Source organism: Mesocricetus auratus, unplaced genomic scaffold (genome assembly GCF_017639785.1).
Source record: "Mesocricetus auratus isolate SY011 unplaced genomic scaffold, BCM_Maur_2.0 Super-Scaffold_100018, whole genome shotgun sequence".
Lineage (NCBI taxonomy): Eukaryota > Metazoa > Chordata > Mammalia > Rodentia > Cricetidae > Mesocricetus > Mesocricetus auratus.
The window spans coordinates 16,642,601-16,659,245 of NW_024429199.1; the positions used below are offsets into that span (position 1 = coordinate 16,642,601).

At 39.8% G+C, this 16,645-nt stretch overlaps 1 protein-coding gene across 7 annotated transcripts in view; it reads left to right on the forward strand.

Annotated features, from left to right (window-relative positions):
* The window catches only part of Tpd52l1 (TPD52 like 1), a 113,631-nt gene that overhangs the window by 14,775 nt on the left and 82,211 nt on the right, over positions 1–16,645 (forward strand). Inside the window, exon 1 of one of the 7 annotated variants that reach the window (XM_040728227.1) lies at positions 6,245–6,368. The exons of the other annotated variants lie outside the window; for them this stretch is intronic. The gene's annotated coding sequence lies outside the window, so the exon portion shown is untranslated. Of the gene's footprint in view, positions 1–6,244; positions 6,369–16,645 lie in introns of those variants that run through there. 7 annotated transcript variants of the gene reach the window in all.

The window sequence follows — 16,645 nt, forward strand, 5'->3', positions numbered from 1 at the left end:
CCAACTCCAAAGCCAGCAATAATTAGATGAATTGGGACTCAGGCATATTAAGAAGTGGAAGAAATAGAAATTATAATAACACAATACAGAGATGTAGACATTGATAACACATCACATTATTTCATGTTTGTTGGTCCTCTGAGTAGCTATCCTTTCTTCTTTAGGTATCCATATACCTAGGATTTTTTCACTGTTCATAACTAATTGTCCTGTAAAGACACAAACAGAATACTTCTCTTTCCTTTTATGAGGTCTCCTTATGCTTAGCAGACCTTGTAGATGAGCTGTCATCCTTCCTCCTCCTGAGACGTTTTCTGTTCTGATCGAATCTTAATTAATTTAGATGGGATCCAAAGCTTTTCTTCTCCTGTGGAAACAAAAGCATAGCCCCTTCCCCAACGTAACACATATCCTGGTTTCCAGACTGAGGTCATAACATCCTTAAAATACACTGGTTGGTTCAATTCAGAAGTCTTCTCTGTAGTCCAGTGTCTTTCTGCTGCAGTTTGTCCTTTTTCATCAGCATTAAGAAAATTCAATGTTAGTAAAGCATTATGTAACCTGTGTTTAGGAGTCTTTGTTCTCCCCGGCTGCTTATGAAGCATTTCTTTTAAGGTTCGGTTAGATCTTTCAATCACTGCTTGTCCTGTGGGATTGTAAGGTATACCAGTTACATGTTTTATATTATAATATTTGAAGAATTGTTCCAACTTACTGGAGACATATGCTGGAGCATTGTCAGTTTTTATCGTTTTAGGTATACCCATAACAGCCATCACCTCTAAGAGGTGTGTAATAACAGAGTCAGCCTTTTCAGAGCTGAGGGCAGTAGCCCATTGGAATCCTGAGAACGTGTCTATGGTATGGTGTACATATTTTAAACTGCCAAATTCTGGGAAGTGAAATACATCCATTTGCCAAAGTTCATTTCTATGAATACCTTTAGGATTACAACCTGCTGGTAATGGAGTTTGATTGTAGAAGGAGCAACTGGGGCAATTTTTTACTATTTCTTTGGCTTGTTGCCAGGTGATAGAAAAATCCTTCTTTAAACCTTTGCTGTTGACATGGTGTTTCTTATGAAATTCTGAAGCTTCCAACACATTACCTACTAACAAACGATCAATTTCATCATTGCCTTGTGCCAGAGGACCTGGCAAACCTGTATGGGACCTGATGTGTGTTATATATATAGGATGAGTCCTGTTTCTGATGGTTTCCTGTAATTGTAAAAATAATGAGGTTAATTCTGTACTATCAGGAACAAATTCTGCAGTCTCAATATGCAAGACAACTCTTTCCGCATACTGAGAATCCGTGACTATATTGAGAGGCTCTGTAAAGTCTTTAAGTACCATGAGAATGGCATATAACTCTGCCTTTTGTACGGAGTTGTAAGGGCTTTGAACTACTTTACTTATATTTCCTGATTTATACCCTGCCTTACCTGATTTGTTTGCATCCGTGTAGAAGGTAAGAACTCCAGAAATAGGTGTTTGTCTCACGATACGTGGAAGAATCCAAATTGTTTTCTTTATGAATTTGATTCTCTCTGTTTTGGGATAGTTATTACTAATAGTTCCCAAAAAGTCACTGCAAGCTATTTGCCAATACTCATTATCTTTCCATAAGGAGGAAATTTCATCATTTGTTAAAGGTACAATAATTTCAGCTGGATCTTTCCCAGTCAGTTGACGAAGCCTTAACTTACCTTTTAATATCAAATCAGAGATCTTTTCTATATATGTTTTCAATTTTTTATTCTGTTTATGTGGCAGAAATACCCATTCTAGTATGATGTCTTCCCTCTGCATTAATATTCCTGAGGGGTATTCTCTAGATGGTAAAATAACTAGAATACAATCCAGGTTTGGATCCACACGGTCCACATGTGCTTCTAATATTCTCTTTTCTACCCATTCTAATTCTTTTTCAGCCTCAGCTGATAGTACTCGTGGGCTGTTTAGATCTTTATCTCCTTTTAAAGCCATTTTCAAGTGTTTCAAATCATGCCCTTCTACACCGATAATTGTCTGTAATTGAGAGATTTCTCCTAATAGTTTTTGAAGATCATTAAGAGTCCGGTAACGATCTCTTCTAATCTGTACTTTCTGTGGTCTAATTTTCTGAGCATCTATTTTATAACCTAAATAGTTAATAGAATCTCCTCTTTGTATTTTTTCTGGGGAAATTTGTAATCCCCAGCGAGGCAAAGTTTCTTTTACTGCTTCAAACATCTTTTCCAATGTATCCTTATTTGAATCAGACAATAATATGTCATCCATATAATGATATATTAACGAATGTGGAAATTTTTTACGAATTATTTCTAGAGGTTTATTCACAAAATATTGACACAAAGTTGGACTGTTTAACATACCTTGAGGTAGTACGCGTCCCCAACCCAATTTGGTATCTCCTCTTGGGTAGGCCATATTTCATCCTGATTCCTCCTAAATCCTTTAGAAATGGCTTCTCCCATCCAAGTTCCTGCCTCTGGATTGTCATACTCAACATTAGTTGTATATAAGACCCATTCCTCCAACGGTGCTGATCTTACCTTTAATGGCCACAGTATCTGTTTGTAATGTGGGTTTGCATTCTCATAAGCCAACGATTCTGTAAGAAGTCGCCTAATATTAGGATCAGTTATTTGTAAATCTACTGCTCTGGATAATCTTTGTAAGAATTCAGAGAATCTTTCTCTCGGACCCTGTATCACTTTCGAATATGCTTCAACTCTTTCCCCTGGTTCACGAACCTTATCCAAAGCATTTAGTGCTGCTGTTTTGCATAAATCAAATGTACGCTCATCATAACCAGCTTGGACCTGCGGGTCAGAAAATTGTTTCTCCCCCATAATCTTACTTTCAGAAGCATCAAATCCATCCCTCAAACCTTGAAGTTCAAGGGCCTTGGCTTCCTGTCTCCACAAAGCTTTCCACTGTATTTGAGTAGACTGGTCCAACACTGCAGATATTAAATCATTCCAATCTGAGGGAGTTATCTTATTGGTCGTAGCCCATGTACTTAGTAACTGTTTCACATAAGGGCTGTGGACCCCAAAAGTCATTATCGCATTTTTAATAGATTTCATATCTTTCATGGGAATAGGTTCCCATTTCTGTGTAGTGGAACCAGATTGGTGCCTCCGTGATGATGACCTTTCTACTACAGTTACTGGAAAGGCCACCTTAGGATGTCTAGTAGCCATATTTCGTTTATTTCCTAGTGGCCTAGCATCCATTGACTCCACTTCTGATATTTCAGAGGATGTATCTTCTAAAGATTGAAATTTTGCAACCATGTCATCCTTTAAGTCTCGTATTTCCTGCATTAAAAACTGTTCCAATTCCTTGGACTGTTCATTGAGATCTTCTATTTCCTCCATTAAAAATTGTCCCAAGTCCTCAGATTGTTCATTAAGGTCTTGGATTTTCTGCATTAAAGATTGTTTTAACTCTTTGGATTGTTCAGTTAAACGAAATTCCAAGCTTTTCATACCATCCTCCCTAAAAACTCCAAAGGCATCTATTTTTCCTTCCAGAAAACACATTCGATCCGCTAGATTGCCATTATTATCAGACATAGATTGAATCGACCCTGCTAATTTTCCAGGTATAATGATAATCGAGGCTATATAGGGAAAAACAATATATTTATTTATCAGGGAGAGAGAGAGTCGCACATACCAGGCGTTAGAAGCTTGGCTGGCTTCCAGGAGAAAAAAGAGGAGGCCCCTTTTCCTTTCACTACCTTTTATCTCTACCTTGACCCCGCCCTGTTGGGCGGGTAGCTTTGTGGGGTTCACTCCTACATCCTCCATTTAATGTGCTCTATATTTTAAATGTATTTTGTTCACTCTTTTCTCCTCACACCCCTCACAGGTAAGTTCTGCAGGGCCGGGGTAGTTTAATTTGGTGGCTACTGTGTAATCTCCAGCTTCTAGAACACAGTTTGACCATCTCATGGGGGTTCAGGCAATATTTGTAGAACAAATGAGGCCATGATTTTCTTTTGAAAGTCTGCTGGTTTCTAGTAAAAGCTTCACTAAAATCAACAGGCTTTTACTGCTGTCTTTGCTCAGTATCGGCTAATTGCATGAATGGCAAAAATAAATGTGCGGGAAATAATTTAAACAAAGTAGTTAAATAAATGGAAAAACTGGATTGCGTCCTTTGGCCTCTTCCTGTTTTAAAAAAAAAGGCTTGTAACTTGTTGTTCTTGTGAGGTGAGGGTTCATCTGCCAAAAGTCCTATTGCATACAGCACTTCATCTCTGTGGTCAATCTCGTCAGGATGCGTGGCAGTCTGGCTGCCCTGTGTGTCTGTGGGACTGTGAGAGCATACCCACAGAAGGACTCCAAGAGGAAGAGAGTGTCCAGTTTCTCTGTTAATCTCTGCTCAGTTTTCCTATCTCTCTTCTTTTAAAGACAAGATGGTCCTCAGTCATTTTTAGAATGGAAGGGACCGCTGCCAAGAGGAGAGAAGGTAAATAAGCTTCTGGCCCTTCACCTGACACCTGATAAAAAGCCTGGTGTATGCCTTCTGCTGCCCACATCCTTGTACTCCTTCAACAGCTTTGTTTTGGAACAAGGCCAACAAGATTGCAGCCTATGGTAATGGACCCCTTATGATTAGGCCAAGCTAAGACTGGTGAGATTTGAGATGGTTACAAGTGATGAAGACAAGGGCCAAATGTTACCAAGGAAAAACCCTCATGCCATAAAACGCCCTTGGAAGGCCCCAGAATCAGCTCAGATGTGAGATGATCTTCCAGAGTAGAATCATAACCTTTCCTAACTACTGTCTGTTTCTGTCTCTCTGTCTCCTCCCTCTCTCCCTTATGTCCTAACAACTCAAAACACCAGCACCGAACAAACATAAATAAAATGAAATAGTCCCACAACAACAAAAACAACCTGCCAAAACCCGAGGTCTGCTTCCTTTACTTGGTTTTATTTTTTCCTAGCTTTATTGTAGATAACACACCTGACACAAGGGTTACGGTAACAGCTGCCTTGACTGTTTTTGTAGAAACCTGAAGAGCACTTTTGCTAAATACGTTGATTCTTCATTGGAGTCTATTGCATCTGAAGGGTTACTGCAAAGCTTGCCATCTCTGTCTGCAGGTTTTAACCCTTGGGTCAGATTCTACTTAGCGTTTCATGCAGACTTTTCATGCCAGTCATTTGCAAAATGTTTTATTCATGTCCTTAACCCAGGTTAGCTAATTACTTGCTGGAGCTGGCACCTGTTTCTCTTACACAACCCTGTGCTTTCTTGGCAGCTTAAGTGTCTAAAACCTTGTCTAAACCCAGACTCAACCATGAAGTCAAGACATCTGTGCAAGATGATAAGGGACCTATCAGTTTCTGGGTTAAGTCTTCTTGTTAGCCTGCAAGCCAAGAAGGAAAAGCACCTTTGTGGATGCTAAAAGCCTTTAAGTGGATGGATGATAACTGGCCAAGGACCAGACTGATTTTCACCCTGAAAAAAAAGATAAAAGCTGACCGTCTATTCTATTCAATGAGCAGCAGTCACCCCATCACTGCTGAGCCCTTTCTGTTCAAGGTAGCATTGACTGCCTCAGGCTAAAGTCCCAAGAAATGAATTCTGCTTATCTTGTCATACTTAACTTGTTTGGAGTTTTGCCGGCCAGAAGTCCTCCCATCCAGTACCAATTCATGCTGACTTTGCCTTTGAATCAGGTAGATGGCCCAAAAGGACTGGGTTATAGACGCCCTATTATTATCCTTCTGAACACCAGTCTAAGTATGAGTGGTTGTTTCTTACTGTCCTGCAGCGTTTATGTAGTGCTTGTAATCTTTTAGGGAGGCAGCAGGATATAGGGGAGGAGGGGCTGGGAGCCAGGTGTTGGGCTCTGTTCCAGGCTTTGCCACCGCTGTGATATTTACTTTGCTTACTTGCCTACCACATACCTCTAACCTGAAAGGATTGGATCACATGTCCTTCGAGGTCCTAGCTAGTCCATCCTTAAGAAGTCTTTTTAAATTCCGTCAATGCAAGTTGTTTTTCAGATGTATATGCACATACATTTGTGTCTGAGGGTTTCTTGTTCCTATTTTCTATGTGGAAAATTTTCAAACACATTAGATATTTTTACTATCTAATGCAGTCTCTGCAATTTTATTCTGGGTGCAGATACTGATATATAATGGATGACTGAATGTCCACATCAGCATCTTTCCTGTCTCCCAGGACTGTGATCATGTGAGAGTCAAGAATAAAGAAACAGAAGAAAGAAAAGTAAAGGTTCTGTCACTTAAAGGGACTCTGATATCAAGGTGAAGATCGTAGGTGTTGTCACAGATCTGAATTTCCCCCTCCAATTCAGTCATTTCTTGGGTATGTTTTAACTTACTGTGTTTCATTCCATTTGCTCACTTACAATGGTGAAAGTGGCAGCTTCCGGGTGGGTTTGGTTTGGATTGAGTGTGATGACTTGTGAGAAATGTTTGTGATAGTGGCTAGACACTGTCATGGCAATAAAAAGGAAGACAATTTCTTTATTAATTTTCCATCCAGTATTCATTGAACAGCTTCCGTGCTGGATTCTAAAGTAGGTGGTAGGCAAATGTGAATTAACCAAAGCTCTTCATCGGTAAAGTTAAACCCCACCACCTCCATTTTTGTTGTACAAAATAGGTATTGAGCTTTATTTTAAAAATATCCTTGCGTCAGAAAAATCCTTTGGGTTTTCATACACTACCTACCCCAACGTTAAGAATAACCTCTGGATCTAAGGGAAGATGAATAGGTTGAAGGTAGAAATAAATATAAATAAATATCCATTTTTAATGGATATCTGGCTCATAGGCAAGATTTTATTTTGGAAACATAGATTTTTCTTACTAAACCCATTGAAATTTGCTGACAAGTACATTTGTTATTTTTTGTTTTGTTTGCTTGTTTTTTTTCAAGGCTGCTACTTTGGGTCTTTTATTTTCTAAGATTATAGCTAAAGATAGACAGTGGTTATACAAAGCAATATTCATCATCTAGATAGATTCTGGGGGAGAATGGACAGATTGGATGTTTTGCTCACATTGTATTGCTTATCTCATCACAATTTAATAAAGCAAGAGGGCAACAGCCAGATACTCATATCTTCACTTGGCAGTTCGTATTTCCACTCTGTTCTGACTCAGGCCTGATGATAATAACACAGGCTCATCAAATCAGTGTGTGTGCGCTGCTGACGGAAGAAGGTGCATGCTCGGATGGCAGGACATCAAGCATCCTGGTATCTGTTGCTTAGCAGCGTGCTGAGACCGCTGAGGGTTCTGGGAACTTTTAATCACAAATTGGGATCCCAGCTCTTGCTATGCCAGACACATCAAATCTAATTATGGAAGCAAAAACATTTTAATATTTATGCTAGCACAAATAAATATGTGTGTGTTTATGTAGTACTTCACATATGCATATACATTGTAAAGCTTTTACTCTGGATTTTTCTTCATCAGTTGATAGTATTTTATAGTATATATACTATACTATGTGTTTGCTTTTCCTTTCATATAGAAAATAGGCTCAATAAGGACAGATAATTAGACAGTTTTCTTGTATCACTACTTCCTCAGTTTAGCTACAATAATGATTGGTTCATGGAAAATACTTCTAAAAAATGAAGGAATGAAATAATAAATGAATGAATGACATTTAAAGAACATAATCACAGGTAATCTTAGCAGACGGGAGCAGGATAATGATCTTTCAACTTTTGTGGGAAGTGAATTGTTTAAAAAATTATTTTAACTTTTAATACAAAGAATTCCTAAAATTAAAGATAATAAATGTCATTAAAGTGCTACAAAATATCGAAAACGTTAAGGGCTGTTAAGATGGCTTAGTGGGTAAAGGCACTTGCTACCCAGCCTGATAACATGAGTTTGATATCTGGAAATCAAATGGTAGAAGGAGAGAACAAACTCTTGAAAGCTATCCTCTGACCTTCACAGGGATGTACCACACACACATACACACACACACACACACACACACACACACACACACACTAAATAAATTAGTAAAAAATTAAGCACCACAGGAAAAGAGGCCTATACAACACACACACACACACACACACACACACACACACACACACACACACACACACAGTGAATATGTAATAAAAAATAAACACAAAAAAAGAATTTTCAGGAGGCATCTAGTGGTGCAGGCCTGCAATCCTTGTAGGTTAAGGAAGGAAGATGAGGCAGGAGGTTTGGTTACAGAGCGAGTTCAAAGTCAGCTTAGGCAACTTGGACTGATGCTGTTTGGAAATAAATGTAAAAACACAATTGACAGAAAATTTGCCTAGTATCTACAAAGTTCTACGTCCAATCTTCAGTACTCAAAAAAGAAAAGAGAAAAATGATAAAAGTGGAAAGGAATAAGGGGAAAAAAGCAAAAGAAAATTTCAATACTCTGCTATTATTATATATCCCTGATAGTAAAATCTTGAAGACAATGTTAAAGTTGGGATATCAGGATATCCAGTACAGAAGCTAGAATAGAACTAAGTTGCTCTTCTATTAAAGAAAAAGTGAGGGAGCTATGTAGAGGTTAAGAAGTTATAGAAAATAGGGAGGGAAAAATCCACAAAAAATTGCCTTTGTGAGAGAAAAATACACAGAGGGGAAAAGACAAGCTGTCTCAAGACAGAGAAGAGAAACTTGGGGCAAGAGCTGGTATGGTGGTCTTCGGGAAACTCTCTGGACCAACTCCTCCTTCCCCGCATAAGTTAGTAAATTCTGCTGTTCTCTTAAGTGGTTGTGGCCTTAGAGGTTTAAGAGCTCAAAAGAAATCACTGGAGTGCCAATGTGTATTTTGCTAACAAATACCTATTTCTCCAGTCAGTCTGCATTAAACAAGTGTCGAGGGAGGAAACACTTAGAGAGGACCACCAGTGTGAGATGAGCAAAGGATCCATGTTTTGGGTAAACACACTTTCCCGCTTGTTCTGGAGCAGAGGGTGCAGGATCGGAGACGCCGCAACTGGCATCTCATTTTCAGTGGACTGGCAATACCTGTCGCCAATCAGACAGTCTAATGGACAGAAATAAAACTACAATAGCTTAGTAACGTTCTCTTCCAGGTTGCTTGTTGCTCAGTGGTCCATTCTGGTTATCTAGTATATAGATATTGGAAGATCATAGTACCCCCAGAAGCTAATGAACCAAACTCACAGTGTGCCAATTTCCTTCTCTGAATGTGTCACCTCCCAAAAGCCACCCTGGTGGCCTGCTAGAATTTAAAATATTGATGAGTATGGATTGGTTCATCTCTGAATTTCAGTGGCCTTCCAATGGTGGATGTTTTTAATTTTGTGGGGAATTTTAGCCGAGGAAGTCACCCACAGAAGTATAATAATATGTGGGTATTCTTTCTCTTAGTTTCACAGAGCTCACAATGGATTCTGTTAAATGAATGCTTGAGTTATCATTAGCTGATTGTGACACCGTGGTGAACGTGCATTTTAAAATAAGCTCAAAAAACAAAACGAAACAAAAACCCAACCATAATTTAAATTGTATCAATTTTGGATACTCAAATATTAACTCAAATAGATATGGTAGTCCTGCTAAGCAGTTGTTTGCTTCTGTCCTGTGGGGATGTCATCATTGTGGTGTGATGGTGATTGAACTGTCCCTTGAATGTGAGTAGATACAGCATAGGTTGCTGATACCTTACTTTTCCGAGTCTTGAGTGCTGTTAGTCAATACATTGAAGCCCACACGTGATCACATGGAACAGCTACTTCACCTCGGGTACGTTCTGACTCTGTTTTCCAAGCTCATTTCTGCTTTGTCAGGCTAGAGACTTGACTGACTCAGGTGGCCGAGTCTCCTGGAATACTGTTCCTCCTCACTTCAGTTTCTCAGTACACTCAGTACACTCCTGACTTCCGCATGGAAAGCGATCTCTCTTTTCTGAGTGTGCGCTGCTTTTGGAGCCTGCTTTGTGTCCTCCATCAGTATCATGATTTGGAGTTAGAAGGGACTTGATAAGTAGTTCCACACAGTCCGCCGATTTTTTGGAGAGAAGCATTTAGGAGATGAAGTGATTGGCCCAACTAATGCATGGCAGTAGCAGCAGAGGAAACCTCCTGTTTTTCTGATCCCCACTCCACTGATGCAGTCTCTGCATGAGGCAGCCTGTGACCTTGCGTAGCACCATGCATGTATTTACCATAATTATATTAATACACGATAGCTAAGATCCAAACTGGGATTAGATACCCCACTATGCTTAGCCCTATTGCTTAGAAACCAAACAAAGACAAATGAAAAACCATAAGCTTATTTTTCATATAAATACCAACATTTTATTAAAGCTTTATATTAGGAGAATCTATATTATCAGCCGATGCTTAATCTTTTTCTGTTTATAAAAGCAAAAATTATATAATTAATATTTTAATTCTTGTATGCTTATTAAACAGTCATTGTTTTCAAAGCAACTTTGTATAGAATGATATTCAAATAACATAACAAGTGGCATATAAATTTGGTTACTGTAATACCTCACTTTATATGTCAGTACCCACTTTCTAAATTATTAGCATTTCCAAGTACTTACATTTTAGAAATCTGAAAATTAAGATTTTAAGCATAGTGAGTAAAATTCTCTTTAATGATTCAATATTACTTACAAATTTAGTAAGACTTCCATTTAAAAAATCACAAGTTTAAATTACTTAACTAATTAAACATTTAAAATTGCAATCATAAGCCTGGTAGTCTCTCAAGAGATCAAATTCTCTCTCTTATAATGGGAGTTCCAAATATTTAGAATTCTTCCTAGCAAAACTACTAGATTTTTGACTTTGAATTATTCAGCCCTTCATTCTGTAATTATCTAAACTCTCCCTATATCAGTCAGTGTTGTAGGGGAACAATAGCACTAGTCAAAAAAAAGAAAATTGTCTTTTGAAGCCAAACATTGTAAGAATGAAGTAAATACTTAATGGCACAATTGAACATTTTTGTGATATAGTTTGGTAAATTCTAAGAGAAATAGATTGGTGGTGTAGAGTCTCAATGTGGGCACAGATTGTTCTACTTCTTTATGATTGGTGCTCTGAAGAGAGAGAGGTCTTACCAAGCTGATCGAAGTCACTTCCTAGAGAGAGCAGTTTCTCTGCAGTTGGACAAGACCAAAGCTTTGACGTACAGCAATGGCTGAATTCTTCCCATGACCGAGCTGACCTTACAATTGCTCTGTCCCTTGAGCCACGTGTAGTGGTGGCCACTTGTGATCCCAGCAGTTGGGAGGCACCAATAGGAAGATCAGAATTTCAAGGTCATCCTCGACTACATAGTGAAGTCAGCCTGGGCTAAGTGAGACCAAGCAAAACATCAGTAACAGCAATAACAGAAAAAAATTGCTCTGTCCCTGTCATAGTTTCATTTCTGCCCAGGTTAAACAGTCGTTCATGGGAGAAAGGATATATTTTTGAGGTTGCAGTTTCAGTCTAAAGTCTATCCGAGCAAGGAAACAAAGGCAGCAGGAACTTAAACTACATCACATCCATTGTCAAGAGTATAGACAAATACATGCATGCTTACTTGCTCGATGACTTCCTCACTGGTGCAGTTCAAGATCTCCTGGCTGAGAAATAGTGCTACCCACCATGGCCTGGTCTTCCCACATCAGCTAACTTAAAATAATCCCACCAAAGACATTGCTAACCATCACACTCCCTAATTCCATGACTTCCAAAGATAAACCTGCCCCATTCATATCACTTGATTGGATTATGGATTTTACTAGCTCTTTGAAATAACTGGATTCTAGGCCTTGGTTTTTGTTTTGTTTTGTCTTACTATAATTGGAAAACAACTTTCCCAGTCATTTCCCCAATCAAATTTAGTTCCCCAGGAGGACACTGAACGTCAAGAAGACAAACATTATGCTTTACCTCTGTTCTGTTTCTCACATACTTCTGTGGCCCATGTAACACAATGGCTTATGTAAGGAGACCCTCACGTGTGCTTTTTAAGACTACACAGTGTGACTCAAAGCCATAGGTCCCACTATGTTTTCTGGTTGGAGGCAGCAGCTCAGAGAGTAGACATTCTGAAACATAAAAAGTAATTGAAAGTAACCCACACCAAAACATCATATTAACTAAGAAACATTACATGCATGGAATTGTGGCTGTCTTTATTATTCATAAGTAAGGTGAATGCTTATTTTAAAAAAAATTCCTTGCTGGGCGGTGGTGGCACATGCCTTTAATCCCAGCACTCAGGAGGCAGAGGCAGTTGGATCTCTGTGAGTTCGAGACCAGCCTGGTCTACAGAGTGAGTGCCAGGTTAGGCTCCAAGCTACACAGAAAAATCCTGTCTCAAAAACAAACAAAAATCCTTTAAAGTGTGGTATAGTGACTCATCTTGTAATCTTAACTGTCAGAAGTCTAGGGCAGGAGGACTGCTATGAGTTCCAGGACAGCATGGACTACAGAGTAACACTGTTTCAAAACAAAACAAAACAAAACAACAACAAATACCCCACATAAAACGAAAACATTTTTTCCCACATATCTCTCGAGTAGGCAGTTTCTATCTCATTCTGTTTAGGCTTTGGGTTCATATGAGCTGTTTTCTTGTTGTTTTCTTTCTACAGTGCTTATGGTTTTGTCATAGAGACATATGTTTAAGGCATATGTTCCTTGTACATAGATTAGCTTTAGTATAGCAGAAGGGAACTTTTCATTCCTTCACTTTCTCTTCACTGAGCTTAACCTTCTATTGGTTCTCTCTGTCCACTGTAACCACAAACAAACCCCTGTAGAAACGGAAATGCTGGGCTGGCAGGGATGGTCAGGGTCTAAGTGTTCCTGTAGAGGAACTGAGTTCAAGTCCCAACACCCCACGCTGAGTGCTTCACAACCACCTGCAACTCCATCTCCAGGGGATCCCATGCCCTCTTCTGGATGGGAACACTACAAGTCAGCTTCTATTTCACAAAGTCCTTGCTATGCCATTGTTTGCATCATTTAAGAAAATGCCACAGGATTGTTGTTCTGGGAAGCAAAGCCTTGCAGAAGAAAACTAGCTAAGCTGTGAGAAATAATTCCAGCAAGGAAAGCCACTTGCCATCTGTGTTGGTGCGGCCTGCATTCACGACAGGACAATGCTCTCCCACCTCCACCCCCTGCTGTGCTTTCTGCTTTCCTGTAACCTGTAACTCTGGCTGCCCCTTCCTAACTCTAGTCTATGGCCAAGGCTGATCCTGGGTCTTCAAATGCCAAAACTCTTCAGTTTTTGCCTTTTTAAAAAAAATTACCAGATAAATGTTAGTTTATTCCTACATCCTGCAAAGGTGACTGTAAATTATTGCAATGTGTGCAGAATTTTACCTGGACTTTGAAGTTTTCAATGTTATTTCTGTAGAAGACGTTGCAAATTCAATGTGGCAGTTTCACGTACATGCACTGCGATGCAGCTGTTTCCTGATCACAGAACTCGAGTGTCAATTGCCCCACTCTGAACACTCAGCTTCCAAATGTAACCGTGAATGGGGCTGCTTAATATCTGTGGAGAGCACTTGTTTCCTGGTCCTTCTAATGATGCATTCAGGTAGCAAGAATGCATCCTATTTATTCACTCAGAGCTCTCTTTTAATGAAGGAACGGAATCTCACAGCTTCCTGCTTGAAGCCCGCAGACCTTGCAGCCTGTGGTGAGCCTTCACTGTAACCTCCCTTTATCATTGCCAGCTGCTTTTCAATATATCTAATTGCGGGGGTTCATGCTCCTTTCTGTGCTATGAAAGAGGCTGGTGGCGGTTTTTTGTTTTTGTTTTTGTTTTTTTTCAGATTAGAAAACAACCTAGAGGGAGGAAAATGGCAGGTTAAAGCAGCCTCGGAAGTAAGGCTCCAGCCTATTTGTTTTCCTCTTTAAATTAATCTAGGAAGATTAAAAATTTTATGACAACAAAATCAGTAATTTTTATGCTCCTAATTAGTTTATATATACTGAGGCAATTAATCTTCAATGACTGAGTAAATATGATAATATGTGACTCAAACTCTTACCATAGAGCACTACCCCAGGACCAAAATTCTGGAAAACTAAGGTCAGATTATAAAATACCTCTTCTAGAGGATTTAGGAGTAACCAAGAAAGCTGAATAATGTTCCTAAGAAGACCAAGAAATACTTAGGCCGGAACACAGGAAATAAGGTTGGAGTCAGAGTTATGGCTTAATCAGTAAAGTTCTTGGATGTAAGCACGAGGCTCTGATTTTAGATCTGTATCCAGCACCCACATAAATAGCAAGACGCAATGATGTTCACCTTTAATCCCTGCTAAGGAGTGCTGAGGAACACCGGGCAGAGCTGAGAGGCAGAGGAAGGCACCCTGGAGGCTAGTGGACCAGCCAATCTAGCTAAATCTGTGAGCTCAACAAAATAAGATGGAAAGCAATTTAGAAAGACACTTGACATTGTATTCTGGCCTCCACATGTGTGTGTGTACAGATACTTACATGCATTCACACACACACACACACACACACACACACACACACACACACACACTCACACAGAATGATGCCAGGACATATGTGTGGAAGTCAGAGGACAAATTTGGTCAAGTTGATTCTCTCTTTCCACCTTTACATGGGTTCCAGGAATCAGACTCTGGTCTTCAAATTTATTCAGGAAATGCCTTTACCCTCTGAGCCATCTCACTCACCCCTGAGTCCATTTTTTATAGGCAGAGGTGCCTCTAAGACCCCTGGTCTTAGGGAGATAATAGTGAACTCCCATGTAGCTGTACTTTGTAGAAGCCAGTTATGCATATTAACCAAGGGTACGAGAAAGGTTGGTAGAAAGTCATGATGTTTGCCAAGAGATTTTATTGAGTTAACGTCTGCAATGTGTTTCACTTGTCTGGATATTGTGCAAACCCATCCACGTCGGATCTGTACCTTCTCACAGGCTGTGTGCTGAGATCAAAGGCACCGAGAAGCCTAAGGGGAAGCACGCAAATGTTCTCATTGTCACTTTTCATGATGCATAAGGACAAGCTGCCTCTTTCCAGAGTCGTGAGCTAAAGTCGTGAGCCACATGTGGGTGCTGTATTTTTAGGTAGAGCGAGGAGAAGACGAGTGAGTCCCCCTCTAATACTAGCAGAGGGGTGTTGAGGGGGTGGCTTCGAGGGTTGGTTAAAGGTAGAAAGGGAGGGGCCCTGCCATCTGGATATGAGATGATGTTCCAGGCCCTGGGTACAGCTTCTTAAAGTAGCCTTTGCTTCTGGGGTAGACACCATGGCAGACATGTTAACCTCCCTGAGGAAATCGTAGGGAGTTAGGATGCTAAGAGCCCAGGGCTGGCTCTCAGAGGTCATCTTTCCTCTGGCTCTGTGGTCTTGAACAAGAGTTATGTAAGTATTGCTATTCAGGCCTCTATTTAACCTCCAAGACTCAACTATGTAGTAGGTGATAGTACCTCCAGTTTACAGATGAGTACACAGAGGTCTGTAGAATGGGAGTTACATGTGTGACAAGCACTCAAAAGTTACTGTATATGTTTATATAGCACATGTTTCCACTAGCGTTTATGTGACAGAGATTAAGAATATATGGGATGCCTGGATGTTCTTTGTAAATAGTTTATACCAATGACAGTATTAGAAACTTAGGATAGACAAAAGGACACAGTTTCCTTATGTGGAGATTTTTCCAATACAAGTAGTTCATAGAAAATAAATAAAAATAAAATAAAATCAGAACAAAAAGATAATCTGGGAAATAATATTTCAGGACTATAAAATATACTGCAGCACCCAGAAAATTCCACTGCAGCCAGCCGGGTGCCCCAGAAATTCCAGGGTAGCCAGCTAGAGACAGGAATATACAGAAGAAACCTAGACAAGGCGAGTTCACAGGCGGCTTTGTAGTGAGAAATGGTGGAATATAAATATTTGAAAGAAACAGATGGGTGAAGTAACCTGAAGAGAACAGCCGTGTGGCTGCTTCAGAGAAGTGCTTTAAATAAAAACGGTGAACAATGCAGTGCCGGATTGTGTGAGATTACAGTGTTTATATGTCCGTGAGGTGACAAACACGGAACAATGAAAGAGGGACCACTCCTCCCCCCTTGCAAAACTCGGTTCCTAACGACTTGGTCGGCTCTGCAATGCCTATTTAACTATAAATGACTACTGATAGTGATGGAGAATATATAATGTAAAGCTAAGGAATGACTCTTGATATAGAAGAAAGGAAACTGAGTTTACAACTCCAAGTACTAAGTTGCGGTCTTGGTCAAACCTTAAAGCAGTGGTTCTCAACCTGTGGGTCACGACCCCCTTTGGGGTCTAGTTACAGATACTCTGCATATCAGATGTTTACATTACAATTCATAACAGTGGCAAAATAACAGTTATGAAATAGCAATGAAAGAATTGTATGGTTGGTGGGTCAGCATAACATGAGGCGCTGCATTAAAGAGTTGCAGAATTAGGAAGGATGAGAGCCACCTTAGGATCTCTAAGGAGAAAAAGGAAACATTTATCACTCAGTGCCACTTCTGGGGTTGGAATCCACCCATCTGTTTGGAACAGGAAGGGATCTGTAACTGAGCCATGCTGAATAGCCTGCAGATCT